Source organism: Marmota monax, unplaced genomic scaffold (genome assembly GCF_021218885.2).
Source record: "Marmota monax isolate L192 unplaced genomic scaffold, Marmota_monax_Labrador192_F-V1.1 WCK01_AAM20220418_F8-fsc00393, whole genome shotgun sequence".
Taxonomy (NCBI): domain Eukaryota; kingdom Metazoa; phylum Chordata; class Mammalia; order Rodentia; family Sciuridae; genus Marmota; species Marmota monax.
The window spans coordinates 535160-550916 of record NW_026692824.1 but is presented as its reverse complement, the minus strand read 5'-3'; the positions used below and the strand labels follow the sequence as shown (position 1 = coordinate 550916).

Here is a 15757-nt window from a genome sequence, read left to right as displayed (position 1 = left end):
AAGTCACTCAACTTCTATGTGTCACAGATTTTCGTCCATAAAAGGGAAATGAAAATTAGATCTACTTCATAGAGTTGTCATGGGGATTAAATGTAAAACTTTGAAACAGTAAGTGTAGACTAGGCCAGAGAGGATGGTATGTTAAATAGCTTACATATGAAATGAGAATCTTAAATCAAGCAAAAAGATTTAGTAAGCATGTTCTTGAGCAGCTCAGGTTTTACCTGAGGAAGAACTAGAAATTGCCCTCTAAAAATGAGTTTGCATATAATGAGGTACAGGAAATGGTACCCCAAAATATGTCATCTTGAAAATTAAGGAGACAGCAGAAGCAGAAAATACTTCTGATCTTCTCTTGTTCTTTGTCCCCTGAAATAGACCATAGAAATTAGGATTCCTGTCTCCATTTCTCCGTTGACAGACCATAAAACCTAGGAAATTCTCTCTGTTCTTATCCCTTGAAGACCCTTATGTGAACAATTTTCTATGTTACATAAAAAAGAAAAGAATGTCACAAAGGGATGCCAACATTACTGGCTATTAATCCAGGGAACCTGCCTAGATCCCTGCTGGCTAGATTGAGTCAGGTGCCTGCATATGAAAAAGTGACAAATGTAAAAAGTGAAGCCAGATTTAAAGTTAGGTAGTCAGTGTAGTTAGGTAAATCGGGTCTAATATCGAGTGAAATCTAAAATGGAGACCATGCGGAGAATGACTCAGATTTAGACTGAGGGATGGAGAAAGGCCTTTCTGAAATGCCAATTAAGCAGAAACATGACTGATCAGAAGCGGGCAGCCATGCAAGGGGCTAGGGTGAGTGGTTAAAATGCAGGAAATGAGAAGGTGACAACAAGAGGTCATACCAGCCCTCTCCCACCCCCAGGCCCTGCAGAGGTCTTCCATGCCCCCCCCCCAAGTGTGCTGGAAAGGTATCAGAGAATTTAAGTCAAAAAGGGTGTGTGTGGAAAGACCACAAAGGGCTGGACCATTGGACTGAGCAAGTTAAGTACCTCCTAGGATTCTGGGAGAGAACAGCTTAGTAGCATGATGTTATTTGAAGAGCATTTCAAACACACTTTCTTCCCACAACCCTGCAAGAGCAGGTAGCAGGTGGGTGTAGAATGTGTTGACACCATATCCAGAGCATAGGCCTGCCAGAGTTGTGTCCCATCCCCTCCTCCATTCACTCCAAATTTCCTCGCCCTCAGCAGCAGATGGGTGGAGGCTGGATGGGTTTTAGGATTTAGGACCCTAGGATCACGAGGTCATGAAAATTCCCCACCCCAACACCTGCAACGCACCGACAACACCGCCTAGGTAGGCCCGCGCCTCTGTCTAAATCCCACTCTTAGGATCTGGGAACTGGCGGACAGCAGAACCTTCAACGCCTCTTGCCAGTTTCTCCCAGCTCCGTGCCAGTACTGAATGTAGCAACCTCCCAGCTGCCGGGCAGTCTAGGGTATTTTCACGCAGCAGTGCCTGGGATACGGCGACGTCAGCACAGGGGATGGCCTTGCCGTGAGACCAGGTGCAGGGATTGCAGGCAGAGCAGGAAACCAGCATAGGCTGAGAAAACGGGATGCTTCGTCGTAGTTAGCTTCCTGGGCCGTGGGCTGCTGGGACGCGCCGAAGCCTCTTGGAAACCTCGCCACCAAGGTCCCTGGGAACCCTGGGAACCCGAGTCCCCGTCCACTTTGCGGGTTTTGTAGTTTCTAAATTCAGCGCGCAAGAACGGAAACAGTCCCACTGAGCCGGGCTAGGCCCCTATGCTCACAGAACCTCAGCTTTCTTTCCTGTCGGATGGGGACAGTGCCTGCCTTGCAGGAGGATATTTTACATACAGCGACTCACTTCGGAAATGGTAGTTAATTTTTGTAAATAGTCCCCTGAGAATATATGCTTGTTAAGATTCTGTCTTGTCCTGGAAACAAATTTAGGTCACGTTGAGAACAGGGAGTCGTTTAATGGTGAGCCTTGGCGAGCGCCACTTCGCATTAAAGCCGCCGGCGACCCTGAACCGGTGCAAGGAGATCGGGAAGTGGGGGCGTCTGGGGAAGACCAGGAAGGGATTATAGCACCCGAGTCCTACACGGGTGCTTCACTGGGCCTCATAAGTTAACTCCCTTAAAGCTTGTAACTATATCCGCAGGCACCAAACTTGGGCTGCGGATCTGACCAGTCTCTGCCCTTCCGTTTTCAGTTTCCTTTTCTCGGGCCCTGCTGCCCCACCCCCCGACCCCTGCCGCCCCAACCCCCGGCCCCTGCCTGGGGATTTGCCCGGTGATCAGTGACGTCAAGTAGACTAAAGTTCCCATTGGAGGGCGGAGTTCAGCAGGGGCCAATCCCGGGGCTGATCGGGGAGAAATCTCGGCGGAGGGCACCGAGTAGCCGGGAGATTACGGGGCGGGGACGCGCTGTCGCGCTGGTTGCTCGAGCCTGAGTCGGACCCGGAACAGACCGGTGCGGGAGAGAAGCGACCCGGGCCCTCGATTTGCGGCTCGGGACTGGTGAGTAAGGGGCATCCGATGAGAAATGCAGTGAAACAGCAGTCTCACACACGCGCCCCAGGCTTGGGGTGACTGAATGCGGCCGCAGGGCCTTGGGACAGAACCCGGCCTGGCCGCCGGGCGGGCTGGGCAGGGGGTCGAGTTCGTTGCGTCCTCTCTGCCAACCGAATCCCTCCTGCTTGCTTGACCCTTCATTCGCCCTTCCTCGTCAGTCTTTCAAGCTTTCCCGAGTCCAGCTCAGACTCTAATCCCTTATAGTCCCCAGGGCTAGAAGTAAGCGGGACCCGGATGAAGGTCTGGTGGCTTGGAGCCCTGTAGATAGCCATTCGGACTCCATGACCAAAGTTAGGTTTCCTTTCCTTTCTTCTTCTTTGGGTCGGAGTAAACCAGTTTCACCACACACACTTGGAGATGTATATTTTCCCTGCTAATTGTATCCCTGTTTAGCTTTAGGAAAAAAAGTATATTAATTTAACCTTAAGGAGTAAATAGGAGGGAAACATTTCAGAATTCCCAGTAGATTCCAGATTTTGACACCACAACCATTTGTGTGTGCTTCAAAAGAGGGGAGAATGACATTCATTCGTTCATGCATGCCTGAACCTCCTGTTTAACTGTTAGCTGAAATCATAATCCCTAGCATGTTTTTTTCCCACAACTTTTTTAAAAAATCACGTTTTCTAAACATAGATTTTTAAAAATGTTTCAAAATTAGTTTTCTTTTTTCGTAGACATTATTTTTTAGAGCAGTTTTAGATTTAAGAAAAAAATTGAGAAGATAGTCTAGAGCTTCCATATACCCCAAACATTTTACCCCTTAACGTTTTACATCAGTCTGGTACATTTGCTGCAAATAATGAAGCAATATTGATACATTATTGTTGACCAAAGTCCATAGTGTATTCAGATTTGCTTTTTTTGCCTGAATACTTCTCTGTTTGATGATCCCATCTGTGTTAACATATTGTATTGTTGTCATGACTCTTTGGTTGTGTCAGTTACTCAGACTTCGTTTTGATGACCTTTGATGCATTTTCCTTCACTGTAAGAAATACGTGAGATAATTAACTTAAAAAGAGAGAAAGTTTATTTTGGCTCACAGTTTTGGAGATTTCAGTCATGATTTACTGATCTCTGTTCTACTCACTTCATGGCCAGAGAACCAAAAAGAAGAGAAAGAGAGGAAGAAACTGGGGTCCCTTCTAAGGCATACCCTCCCCCCACTCATGATGTAAAGACCTTCCACTGGGCCCCTACCTCTCAAAGTTTCTACCACCTCCTGTGGTGCCAAGGGCAAGCCTTTAACACATGGACCTTTGGAGTATACCTATATATAGCCAAACTGTAGCAAATGGACATGTGTATTTTAGGGTAACCCTCTGTTGGAATTTGCCTGTTGTTTTTCTCCTAAGACTGGTCTTATGGGTTATTTGGAGGAAAACCACAAAGTAGATTTCCATATTCATCACATCATTTCAAGGGTTTTATGAGGTCATCATGATTTATGACTTGATGCTGATCTTGATTACCTGACTGAGAGGTTTCTTCACTATAAAGTTACAGACTCTTATTTTCTCCCCTTTGTGTACTGTATTCTTGGAAGGAAGTCATTATGTACACTCCACAGGTAGGGAGTGGGGGGTGAATGATCCTCCTCCTTGAGGGCAAGTATCTCCATATATTATTTGTAATTCTGTACAAGGGAGATTGATCTCCTCTTCCCTACTTAGTGATTTATTCAATCATTTGTTTATATCATTATGGGCTCAGATATTTATTTTATGCTTTGGGTTATAATCCAGTACTACTTTATTCTGTTGCATAATTGTTAGAGCTTTGGCCATTGAAATTTCTTTCAAGTTGGTTTCTCTGCTTCTCCTGTTTTAATAATGCTCTTTTGCTATTGAAAACACTTTTACTTATGTGACCTCTCTTGAACCTCAGACAGCTGGTAAACTTAGCAAAACATTTCCCCATGTTAAGAGGTAAGGAAACTGAATCCTGGGGGCAGTAGGTGACTTCTTAGATGTCACTTCCTGCAAGGGAATAACAGGCTGAACTTAGACTAGGTTCAACCACCATAAAAGACACTATAGCCGGGTGGCACACACCTGTAATCCCAGCAGCTCTGGAGGCTGAGACAGGAGAATTTCAAGTTCAAAGCTAGCCTCAGCAATGTCAAGGCGCTAATCAAGTCAGTGAGACCCTCTCTAAGTAAAATACAAAATAGGGCTGGGGATGTTGCTTAGTGGTCAAGTGCCCCTGAGTTCAATCCTTGTACCCCCTCCCAAAAAAAAGAAACTGCAGACCTCAGATAGAGCATCCAGGGGTGATTTCAGACTTAGACCCCCAGGATCAAAATAAAAAAATACACAGAGAATGAGAAGGTGTTTTGTAAACAAAGGCTTAATTTGACTGTCATCCAAGATGAATTAGAATTTGCCAGCTTATTGACTCCCCCCATATCCCCCAAAATGAGTGTGTGTGTGTGTGTGTGTGTAGGCCCAGGAGACCTGAGTGATATTTATGGCCAAGAATATCTCTTAGTCTGCTATGAAGCAAGTTTGTAAAGTGGAAAGGGAGAGTGTGATGAAAGCTAGGGAGAATGGAGAAGTAGTGGGGCTCTGAGTCTGGTGACACATTAATTTCACAAACATTTTATAGACACTACTTTCACTACTTTATGCCATATACTGGAAATAAAAAGATCAGTGAGACATGACCCTTGGGTTCATATTCTTATTGGGTAAGAAGAGGGGTAAAAATACCAAGTATGAGGCAGTGTGATAGTATTATCATAGAAATACAGTACCTCCAGACTACAGGAGGTAACTGAGGGAGGGGAACAGGAAGGAGCTCATAGATAAGGGAACCAATCCTGTTTAAGCCTTCAAGGCTGAGCTCTGCCTGAGAGAACATGTAGGAGGGCAAGGAAGAAAGTGGGGAGTTGTGAAAGGGGCGTCTTTCCTATACACGTAGTGGTCAGAGCATCAGGCAGGGTGAGGTAGGGTTGGGGGCTGGACTGGTAAGTTGGAACCAGATTGTGAGTGCCTTGTGTGTCCCGATATACAGTTTTAACCTCAGCTATGAGTTTTGAAGCATGAGAATGACAAGATCCTTGTGTAAGAAGGATGATGCTCGCAGCATTTTGTAGGAGATAGACCATATTTCACCAAATATGAGATGCCATATTATTTTATATGCCCTTAACTGGAAAAACGTTTTGCCAATTAAGTTTATGATATATCATTGAACACAACTAATATAAAATGGATGGTATTGGTGTCTCAACCTTGATGAAAAATAGTGACTCCTTTAACTGCTGGTTTAGATGTCTTTCTCCCCCTGGTTATGAATGGTTAAAATATCTCTATTTCATTCTCCCCCTGGTTATGAATGGTTAAAATATCTCTATTTCATTAACCCATATATGTTGAGTTCATTGGCTTCATTTGTGATCTTGAAACACTAGATATGATAAACTGGTCTTTTTCTGTCTAATAGAGAAAGAGAAAAGATAGAAAGATAGGTTGCCAAAATCAGCACAAAAATATTAGTGTTTCTGAACCAAAGATTTTAGCTATGTTTATTCTGCTTTGGTTGCTTTTATTAAGAGCAATTACTGTGCTTACGTTGCATATTAAATTTGTTGGTGTACCTGCCAAACCTTCATTTCAATTTGTTGTGTGCATGGCTTTTATATTCTCTGACCTCCATTTTTTTTTATGGGTTAGGGTTAGGATTAGTGAAGTCCAGAAAGATCAAGATTCTAGCCCTGGGCGACACAGCAGAGTTGCTGAGGCTGGGTAAAAATCCAGATGTTTTAGCCTTAGCCTAGGACTCTACTGCAGGCCTTGGTTAGAAAGGTTGGCAAAGAGTGGAAGAAGATTCTCCCTGTTTCCTCATTCAGAATTCATGGGAGCTGTGGGGAGCGACCATGATGGCTGAGAGCAAGTTGGTGATCTGTTATGTCCTAGCAGGTTTGTTCAACCCTTGAAAGCTAGCCAGAGAACTGCTCCTTGATGGGTGTCTGTGTTTGTTGCAGATATATCGACTGCACAAGCTATTTGTGTATTTCAGCCTAATAACCTTTATAACTTCCTCTGTTGGATCAGACAGTATCCTGTTTTTGCTGAAGATAGACAAGTTCAAAGAAAGAAAAAATTGTTTGAGCATAGAGCTAGCTTGAGGTACAGACTGACAGGATTTGGAAAGATGCCTTCAGGATCTGATATCCTTCAGTTCATCTTCATCTTCTTGGGTAGATGAAGTCTGGCTGGGCACAAAATAACCGAGCTGCCAGGAGGCACTTGTAGGTTCAAACAGGAACTCCTTTATTGCCCCAACTCCAGGGAACGCCACACCACAAGCGGAACTCTCTCCACCAGGACTTCCTCTGCCCTCCACCCAGCTCCTGGAGAAAGAGGCAGTAGGAGCCGCCCTATTGCTGGACAGCAGGGGTCCATATACAACTGAATACACAGCCTGTTTCAATCCAGCATCATCCAGTCACAGCAATTATACACAGCTTAATTTAATTATCATCATCTTAATGGCTCGCTGGTATCACCTCTCAACCACTCCTTCTGGTAATATGCCAGGCGCCATTCTGGCTGTGTCTGTCAACACTTGGGTTGGCTTTATTTTCAAAGAGACTAACCTTCTGATTAACAAGATTGTTTTAGTATCTTCAAACCAAGCTTACTTCTTGAATGTTCCCAAGAAACCACCAAAATCTCCCCTCCCCAACTGAGTCTCCTTGTGACTGGCTATTGAGTAGTCTTGTTCTGCCCTAAAGCAACTAGTGATGGGGTGTGTGTGTGTGTGTGTGTGTGTGTAACAGGCCTTAAGATTTGTCACCTTTGAACTGAGGGAGAGCTTTGTCCTAAGCACAGGATCCCCAGAAAGGAATTGAATGAAGTTACCAAAAGAAGGAAGAATGGAATCTGAGTGGGTCCCTCCCCTCCCCTCAAAGATAAACATTTATAATGCTTACTAGTTAAGTCAGTGAATTCAATATCTTTTGCTGCTATAGGATTCCTATTATTGGGCTTCTCTCATGTTGTTTCTTTTCTTTTTATATTTTTACTGTTAAAAACGTACACATACGATGAGATTCTATTTCTGACCACCAGATTAGCAAAAACTTTAAAGTTGACAGTAACAGATGCTGGCATGGCTATGGAGCACCTCGAATACACCAGTACTCTCATTTTGGTAACAGTTTGGTCTGTTCTGATCAAGCTGAGGATGTGTCTACTTGCAAGGGTGTTCTAGGACATGTGTGCACATATATTCATGGGACCAGTGTTTATAATTGTCCCAAACTGGAAATAAACTCAGATGGCCAGAAGTAGATGGTGTTAAAGTTTATACAACAGCACCAAAAAGTTTAAAAATCAGCTCATAGTCACATGATTGAGCCTCATCAAAATGATGTTGATTACCCCTCCCCCCCAAAAAATTACATGCTGTTAATATGATTCCATTCATTTGAGGCTCAAAACCAGGAAAAAGAAATTATACTGTTTATGAATGCATGTGTAGGTCTAAAACTAAAGTAAAGGGCAGGCACTATTATAATTTATTCCACCACAACTATTTTCTCACTTTCTTCTCTCCTGGTTTCCGCACCTTTTTGGAGCCAAACCTTGGATACTGTGACCCAGTGGTGCTGTGCAACCCACTGTTCTCCCTTCTACAGGAAAAGAAGAAACCACCTTTCTCCCATCTTGCTGGAGAAAAAGGACAGAGGCTAGGACTGCTTGTATTCCTTCAGCAGACACCTACCATCCACCTTCTTTGCATCAGACATATAATTGCATGGACTTTGTCTAGTGGCTTCTTTTGGTCAGGAGGGGTCGGGGTGTGTGTTGGGGATGGAACCCTGGCTAGGCAAATGTTCTACTGCTGAGCTACATCCCAAGCACCATTTTTCTTTTCTTTCTGGTATTAGGGATTGAACCCAGGGACACTTTACCAAGAAACCACCCAAATCCCCCTTCCCCAACTGAGTCTCCTTGTAACTGGCAGTTATGTAGTCATGTTCTGCCCTGAAGCAAACTAGGGGTGGGGTGTGTTGTGTGATTAACAGGCCTTAAGATTTGTCACCTTTGAACTGAGGGAGAGCTTTGATCTGCATCCTCAGTCCCTTTTATTTACTTATTTTGAGACAGGGTCTTGCTAAGTTGCTTAGAGTCTCACTGAGTTGCTGAGGCTGACCTCGAAATTGTGATCCTCCCAAATTGCTGGGATTGTAGGTGTATGCCAGCATGGCTGGCCTAAGCAAAGGGAATAGTATTTTTAAAATATTGGGTTGGGACATGCAGTAGCACTTTAAGGTATAGAGAGGGGTTTGTTTTAGCTGTGGATAAATTTGGAGGCAGGGAGCATCAGGAAATGATCTGGGGACAAGAGCTGGGCCTAGATTATCTGGGGCCTCCCAGAAGAATGGAAGGGAAGGAGTTTGACTATCCCTGGAGCACCAGAAAGCCATTGAGGGGTTTCATCCAGCGGTGTTTACATAAGCATATTGACACTTTTAACATGTGGCAGGGTATGCTTGAGGGACAGAAGGAAAGCCAAAGTGGCTAGAGCATTGAAAGTAAAGGAGAGAGGAGGTTTAAGTAAATTGGACACCACTGAGAGTTTGATAATCCTCACTATTGGATCCAATTTCAGCTTTTAAAGGATCATTCAATTATATCACTAGTTATAAGCTCTGGAAGGGCAAGGACTTTGCCATTTTTGTTCTCTTCTGTAACCTCAGTGCCTGGCATATAGTAGGCACCCAGTAGATAACCTGTTAGCTGTTGAGTGAATCGTGACATCCTCCTTCTTAAGCCTTCAGTGGCTTCCAGAGCTGTTAGGATTAAGTCCAGTCTTAATGTGGCTTGCATAATTTGTTCCTCCTTTTTCTCCACCTTCCCTCTGCTCAAATCCAGTGGCCTGCTGTGCCCCTGCCCCTGCCCTGCCCACCCCTGGCTAGTTGTCAATTCCTTGTACTCATAGCTATCCTTTCCCTCCATTCTTCTGCCTGTGAGGCTGTCCCTCCACATCACTTCTAGTGGTGAGGGAGGTTTCATTCTCCACACCCCAGAGTGTAGTGTGGGGCAGTGGAAGGAGTTCTGGGCAGGGAGGTGCATCTCCCACAAGCTCTGCCACTGAGCAAGCCAAGTCAAGCCAAGGCTCTGACCCTCACATTCCTCATCTTTAAATAAAGGGGTTCAGCTAGTGTCCCAGTTCTGACTAGACATTAGAATCACCTGGGGAGTTTTTGTTTTTTACTTTTAAATACCAAAGCCAGGCCCACCTCTGACATTCTGACTCATTTGGTCTAGGTATGTGTTGAAGCCTCCTCCCCAGGTGATTTTTGTGTCATCTGGGCTGCAAACCATCCCACTAGAGGATAAAGGATTCCTTCTTCTTTCATTTATTTATTCTCCCCATGGTGCTAGTGATTGAACACAGGTCGTCAAGAATGCTAGGTAAGCGCCCCAAGATTACTTCTTATATTCTCAGGTGCACAGCACACAGATGACTTTCGGGAATATTGTAGGCAAAAGAGAGTTTGGTTCATGAGTCAACATAAGACAAATTTCCAGTCAACAAACACCTAGAACTTCCAATTTTCTCTTAGGCAGGGTTGCCCAGTAGACTGGCTGCAAGACAAGGACACTTTAAAGCCTTGTCTCATCTACCTCCCAGCTGGTGGCTGCCTCTGAACCCCGTGGGAATTGCTGCTGCTTGGAGCATTCTCAAAGCCTGGTCCTGGTGGTACACAGGGCCCACACTGCCTTAGGAGCACCATTATTTCTTGGCCTGTGGGAGAAAGTAAAACCCACATGGGACCACAGAAATGCACTGTCCAGGCACCAGGATCTCCTGGGGATAGCCTGGTGCTCAGTACTCAGCCACAACCAGGGTTATAAAATTTGGGTGCTAGGGTGCAGCCACTCCTCTAGTTTGCACATCTAGATCACACTTGCTTTTTGCCCTGAATTCTTTTTTTTCTTTTTCTTTTTCAATATTTGTAGGCAGCCAAAGGAAAGTAAAAGTTTTTGCCCTGAATTCTGTTCTTTCTTGGGTTACTTGAGGTGTCTTTTGAAAGCTTGCTTCTAGGAGAATTTACTTATTTTGCATTAAGAAATGGACCTTGATCTGGGGCCCCAAAAGCCCTTAAACGAGATTCCCACAGGGCATGGACTCTAAATGTTAAGATGACAGGAAGAAGAAGCTATTATTTGGAGGCCCTGAACCTGTGGTCTGGAGGCAAGGGTGGAAACCTAGGTCCTTCAGCCTCAGATTACATATCTGGGATTAAGTGTTTTCTAGGGTACCTCTCTGTGGCTTCTAGGAACCCAAAGCAGCAGGATGCAGGGGGAAATGTGCTCGTATTAGGGTACAAGAAGCCATAGAGTCTTGAGTGAGGGTTTAGCACTTGCAGGAGCAGAAGCTGGCTGCTGTTAAGAAGCACAGGGCTAGAGTTCTGACCCCTTTCCTTTGGAACTGGGCCCAGGCACAGGTGGAGGCAAAGAGTGCCAGTATCTGCCCACAAGGTGTGGACATTGACAGCAATGCTTTCCTCAGCTAGGTTTTAGTTCATAGTTTCCACATGCTGAAATGTACTGCCAGGAATTAATGTCAGCTCCTGCCAGTCTGTTGATATATGTAGATTAGATATCTACTTGTAAGACAGAAATGGATTATGGAGAAAGGGAAACTCAGCCAAAGGTAGAAAGTATCCTCAGTTCTGCCCATGAAGAGGGTGCCAGGAAGTCGCAGACCTTAGTTTTTGAAGCATCATCTTCTTTTGGTAGAATTGCATCTGGCCTGTAGCTTATTGAAGGGATACAAGAATGCTCCCACAGAAGTGATATGTGACCTCAGGTACAAAGTAATTCATGAAGTGACTTCCTTGGGATTTAAAATTGTTTTATGAGTAAAGGGAATGGAGGTAGACCACATTTGCTCTGAGTTGTGTTGTTTTGTTTTTCTGGCTCTACTCTTTTTTATGGTCTGCCCAAGATCCAAGGTGTAAAAGGGAGAGTAAAGGTTTTTGCCTCTTATTGTGGAAATTTGTGGAGATAATCAGAGAGAATATGCTGAAGGCACAATGATAAAAAGGTCAAAACCATAGAGGAATGGTGGTTGAGGGAAGAGTTTTTGGAGAGGATGATTATACACAGGATCTGACAGAACTGGGCATGGGAAAAAAGAAAAGCTTTTCTGGTTTGCCCATGTCTGTCATACCCAACCTCATTTCCTCTAGTTATGAAATATTGAGATCCTCCTTCCATCACTGAAAAGGAAAAACTGCTATCCAACAGGACTACCTTATGTAAAGCATGCAATAGTGATGGCTAGGGTACTTTCGGTCAGTATCAGCAGAATATGTGTCCCTTTTCTTCTGTCAGCACTACTCAGCTCACAAAGCCTTCAATGTAGATGACCTCATCAGAGCATCCTAACAAAGGAGCTGGCATTAGACCCCATTTTACAGTGTGCTTGGGTTGGGGAAAGAGTGTGATGAACTGGGCTGAGGTATTGGCAACAAACACTGCTTTCTAACCCTAGTGTTCTTGGACAGGTTGCTAAATCCATTGAGCCTCAGTTTTCTCAGAAGAGGATCCTGAACATGAAATATTGTTCAGATGTATAATTGGCAGATACCATTGCCCAGAAGTTGTTGTCACCTGGTTATTTGGTCCCAGAGCCCAAACTTGAACCTGTATTGTTCAAACCTGGGGTCTTATTTGTAAGTATTTAGCAGTACCACAGTCTTCAGTATACATGCAGCTAGAGTCTGTACAACCAAGCAGTGAGATTTGTATCCATCATCTTTTCAGTACTGTGATAAAATATCTGAGAAAATAAACTTAAAAGTAGGAAAGGGTTTTGTTTTTTGTTTTTTTTTTCTTCACAGTTCAGAGATTTCAGTCCATGGTTGCTGTATTGGTCAGCTTGTTTGCCTCTGGGACGAAAAGATAATTTTAAAAGAATAATTTTAAAGAAGGAAAAGTTTATTTGGGGCTCACAGTTTCAGAGGTCTCTGTCCATAGATGACCAGCTCTATTGCTCTGTGCCTGAGGTAAGGCAGAACATCATAGCCGATGGCTGTGGTGGAGGAATGTAGCTCAGGACATGACAGTTAGGAAGCAGAGAGAGAAACTCCACTCACCAGAGACAAAATGTATACCCCAAAGTCATGCCCCCAATGACCCACCTCTTCCAGCTACATCCTATCCTGCCTATGGTTACCTCCTAGTTAGTCCCTATCAGCAGATTAATGTACTGATTAGGTTACGACTCATAACCCAATAATTTCACCTCTAAATTTTCTTGCATTTTCTCATCCATGAGCTTTTGGGGAACACTCATATCTAAATCATACCAGTTTGGCTGGCTCCATTTTTTTTCTGGCTTCTTAGGCAACACATCATGGTGGAAGGGGGAGTATGGTGGATCAGACCTGCTCACCTCATGACAGGAGAAAGAAAGAGGGAGAGGGAGGGCTCAGGGACAGGATTTTGTCCCCAAGGGCACATCCTCAAAGACTAGTTCCCTTCAATTAGGGACATTAGCTCTGAGTTGTTTTGTTTTGTTTTCCTGGCTGTACCCTTTTCCTGGCTCAACTTCTACCTCCTACAGTTTCCGCTACCTCCCCATAGTGCTACCAGCTGAGAATCAAGCCTCTAATACATGAGCTTTTGGGGACATTCCAGATTTAAATGTAACAGGATTGAAAACGAGTGTGGATCTGTTTCATTTGTCTAGTTAGGGCAGACTCTGGAAGAAGAAAAAAAAAGTTCTATACAATTAACATTGTCTTCAATTCCGTTGAATCCATTTGTTTGTTCAGCACATGTGTGTTGAGCTTCTGCAAGGTTTCAGACACTTTTATCTCTATTGCAATGATTTAAATATTTTTGTTAGTTTCAGCTAGAGGCTGGGTGTGGTGGCTCATGCCTGTAATTCTAGCAACTTGGGAGTCTGAGGCAGGAGGATTGCAAGTTCAAGGCCAGTCCAAGAGAGTTAGTGAAGCCCTAAGCAACATAGTAATACCCTTTCTCAAAATAAAAAGAGCTGGAGGTATGACTTAGTGGTAGAGTGTCCTTAGGTTCAATCCCCATTGCCAAAAAAAGAATGTGATCGAATCTATAAACTCTTTCCCCAGAATATTTTTCTTTTTACTTTGTTTTGTTGAGCCATTTCAAATTGAGGGTTTTTTATGTTTGTTTGCTTGCTTGCTTTTTGTAATCTAGGCCATTAGATTACAAGTGTATGTGACTGCACCTGGCTCAAATTAAGTTTCAGTCATGCCACTCTGAATTCTGAAGAATCCATGGCCAAGAAATATAATATTCCTATTCAAGATCTCAATAAATGCCATTAAGGAAATAATCACCCAAATTATTTTCAAATTAGTCCCCCCAAATTTTTATAGCTTAAAAAATTACAAAAACAAAAACAGGATCCACTCATGTTTTTTTTTTGCATTTAGTTTTTACTTCTCTTCTATGACATTGACTTTAATAGACCAGGCCATTTGTCTTGTGGAATGTCCCACATTCTGGATTTGTCTGTTTCCTCTTGGTGTGGTTTAACTTCACTATCAGCACTTTTTCTGTGGTGACATACTACAGTGTTCTTTTATCCTTCATATTTTCTCTAAACTGGAAGTCAAATCTAAAATCTTAATTAGATTCATTCATGTTGCACATTTTTGGCAAGAAATCTCTATAGATAATGCTGTATAGTCATATGATGCTTTATTAGGAAGCATATGCCAGTTTGCCTCATCTGTTAGTGATGCTGTATTTGGTTACTTGATTAAGAAGATCACTAGATTTCTCCCTTATTAAGAAACATTAGCTCCAGGTGTGGTGACACACACCTGTAATCCTAGCAACTCCAGAGGCTGAGATAGGAGGATCATAAATTTGAGGCCAGCCTCAGCAATATAGTAATACCTTGTCTCAAAAATATAAAAAATGAACAGGGCTGGTGATGCAATGCAGTGGTAGAGTGCCCCTGGGTTCAATCCTCAGTACCGGAAGTGGAGGGGCACATTAAGAAATAATCTATTCAGTGTACTTTGGCACCATGGGGGCTATTCTGTCCCCACAAATCTTTCATCTGTGGTTTTAGCATTTATTGATGATACTTGTGTTGTTATAATGGCAGATGTTCTTTCTTTTTCTATCCTTAACTTTCTTTTCTTTTTTGTACTAGGAATTGAACCCATGGCCTCATGCATGCTATGCATGCTCTTACCACTAGACTATACTCCCAGCCCCAAATGGTGTCTAATTCTATTATGTTTCCTCTACTTATTAATGTTTTTCTATAATCCTTAGGCAGTTTTATTTATCTAGTACAATGATTTTTATATAGTTTCAAGACATTTGAAGATCCACTGAAGCCCAGTATGGAGCCTGGCTAAGTGATAGTACCTGTCCTGGTGGTGACAGTACCATATTTTATGTGGAGGGGAGCTATAGCTAAGCTCTTAATAGTCCTTTTTGTCTTCCAGTAAATTGCAAAGTAAATTCTCATCCCCAAAGATGACACTTTCTTTTCCCCAACAACAACCATCCAAAAAAACCCTCAGCTTTAAAACTTCCAAGCCATTCAACAAAGTAGCATGAGAAAGGGCTCCAAAGCCCACAAGAGTTACCCATACCACTTCCTTTTCTTCTTTCCAAGTTCTTTACAGTGTGTTCCCACTGGAAGAATGCCTGGCAGGCTATTTCCTCAAAAGTAAGAGCAGGCAACTCAGCATTTCTACCAGCCTTACTGATATCCTAGAGGAACTTGATGACACCTTCATTTGCCAGTTGAATGCCTTGATCCCTTCATTTGAGCTGTGAACATGCATGTTTTTTCACACTCATTACATCTCTTAAAGTCACACATCTAAATCCATGAGTGCTTCCAGTTGGGATTTATTATCACAGTATAACCATCCCTTACATTTGTATAGTACTTTACAAAGCACTCGTTATGTATTATAGTCACTATATTATAATCCTGTTTTGTTTTCTCTTTAGTCTTATAGAATCAGGCCCTTATTTCTATGTATTTAGTGTCACTGTTGACAAAGGCCACTGGACTCTGTTGTGATAGACTTTGATTGCACATATCAATAATAGTATTGATTTGCCTGTGGTTTTAGTTGCTGCATTCCACTTGCTTACGTTTGTCTCCTGTTGGCTGGCTTCCCGGCCACTATCCTAGTTGCCATCCAT

At 43.2% G+C, this 15757-nt stretch overlaps 1 protein-coding gene across 2 annotated transcripts in view; it reads left to right on the top strand.

Annotated features, from left to right (window-relative positions):
• The first annotated feature begins 1565 nt into the window (after positions 1-1565).
• Positions 1566-15757, top strand: part of Trim26 (tripartite motif containing 26) — a 28035-nt gene continuing 13843 nt past the window's right edge. Inside the window, exon 1 of one of the 2 annotated variants that reach the window (XM_046448527.2) lies at positions 1566-1861. The gene's annotated coding sequence lies outside the window, so the exon portion shown is untranslated. Of the gene's footprint in view, positions 1862-2355; positions 2508-15757 lie in introns of those variants that run through there. The other variant, XM_046448526.2, reaches the window with a different exon arrangement.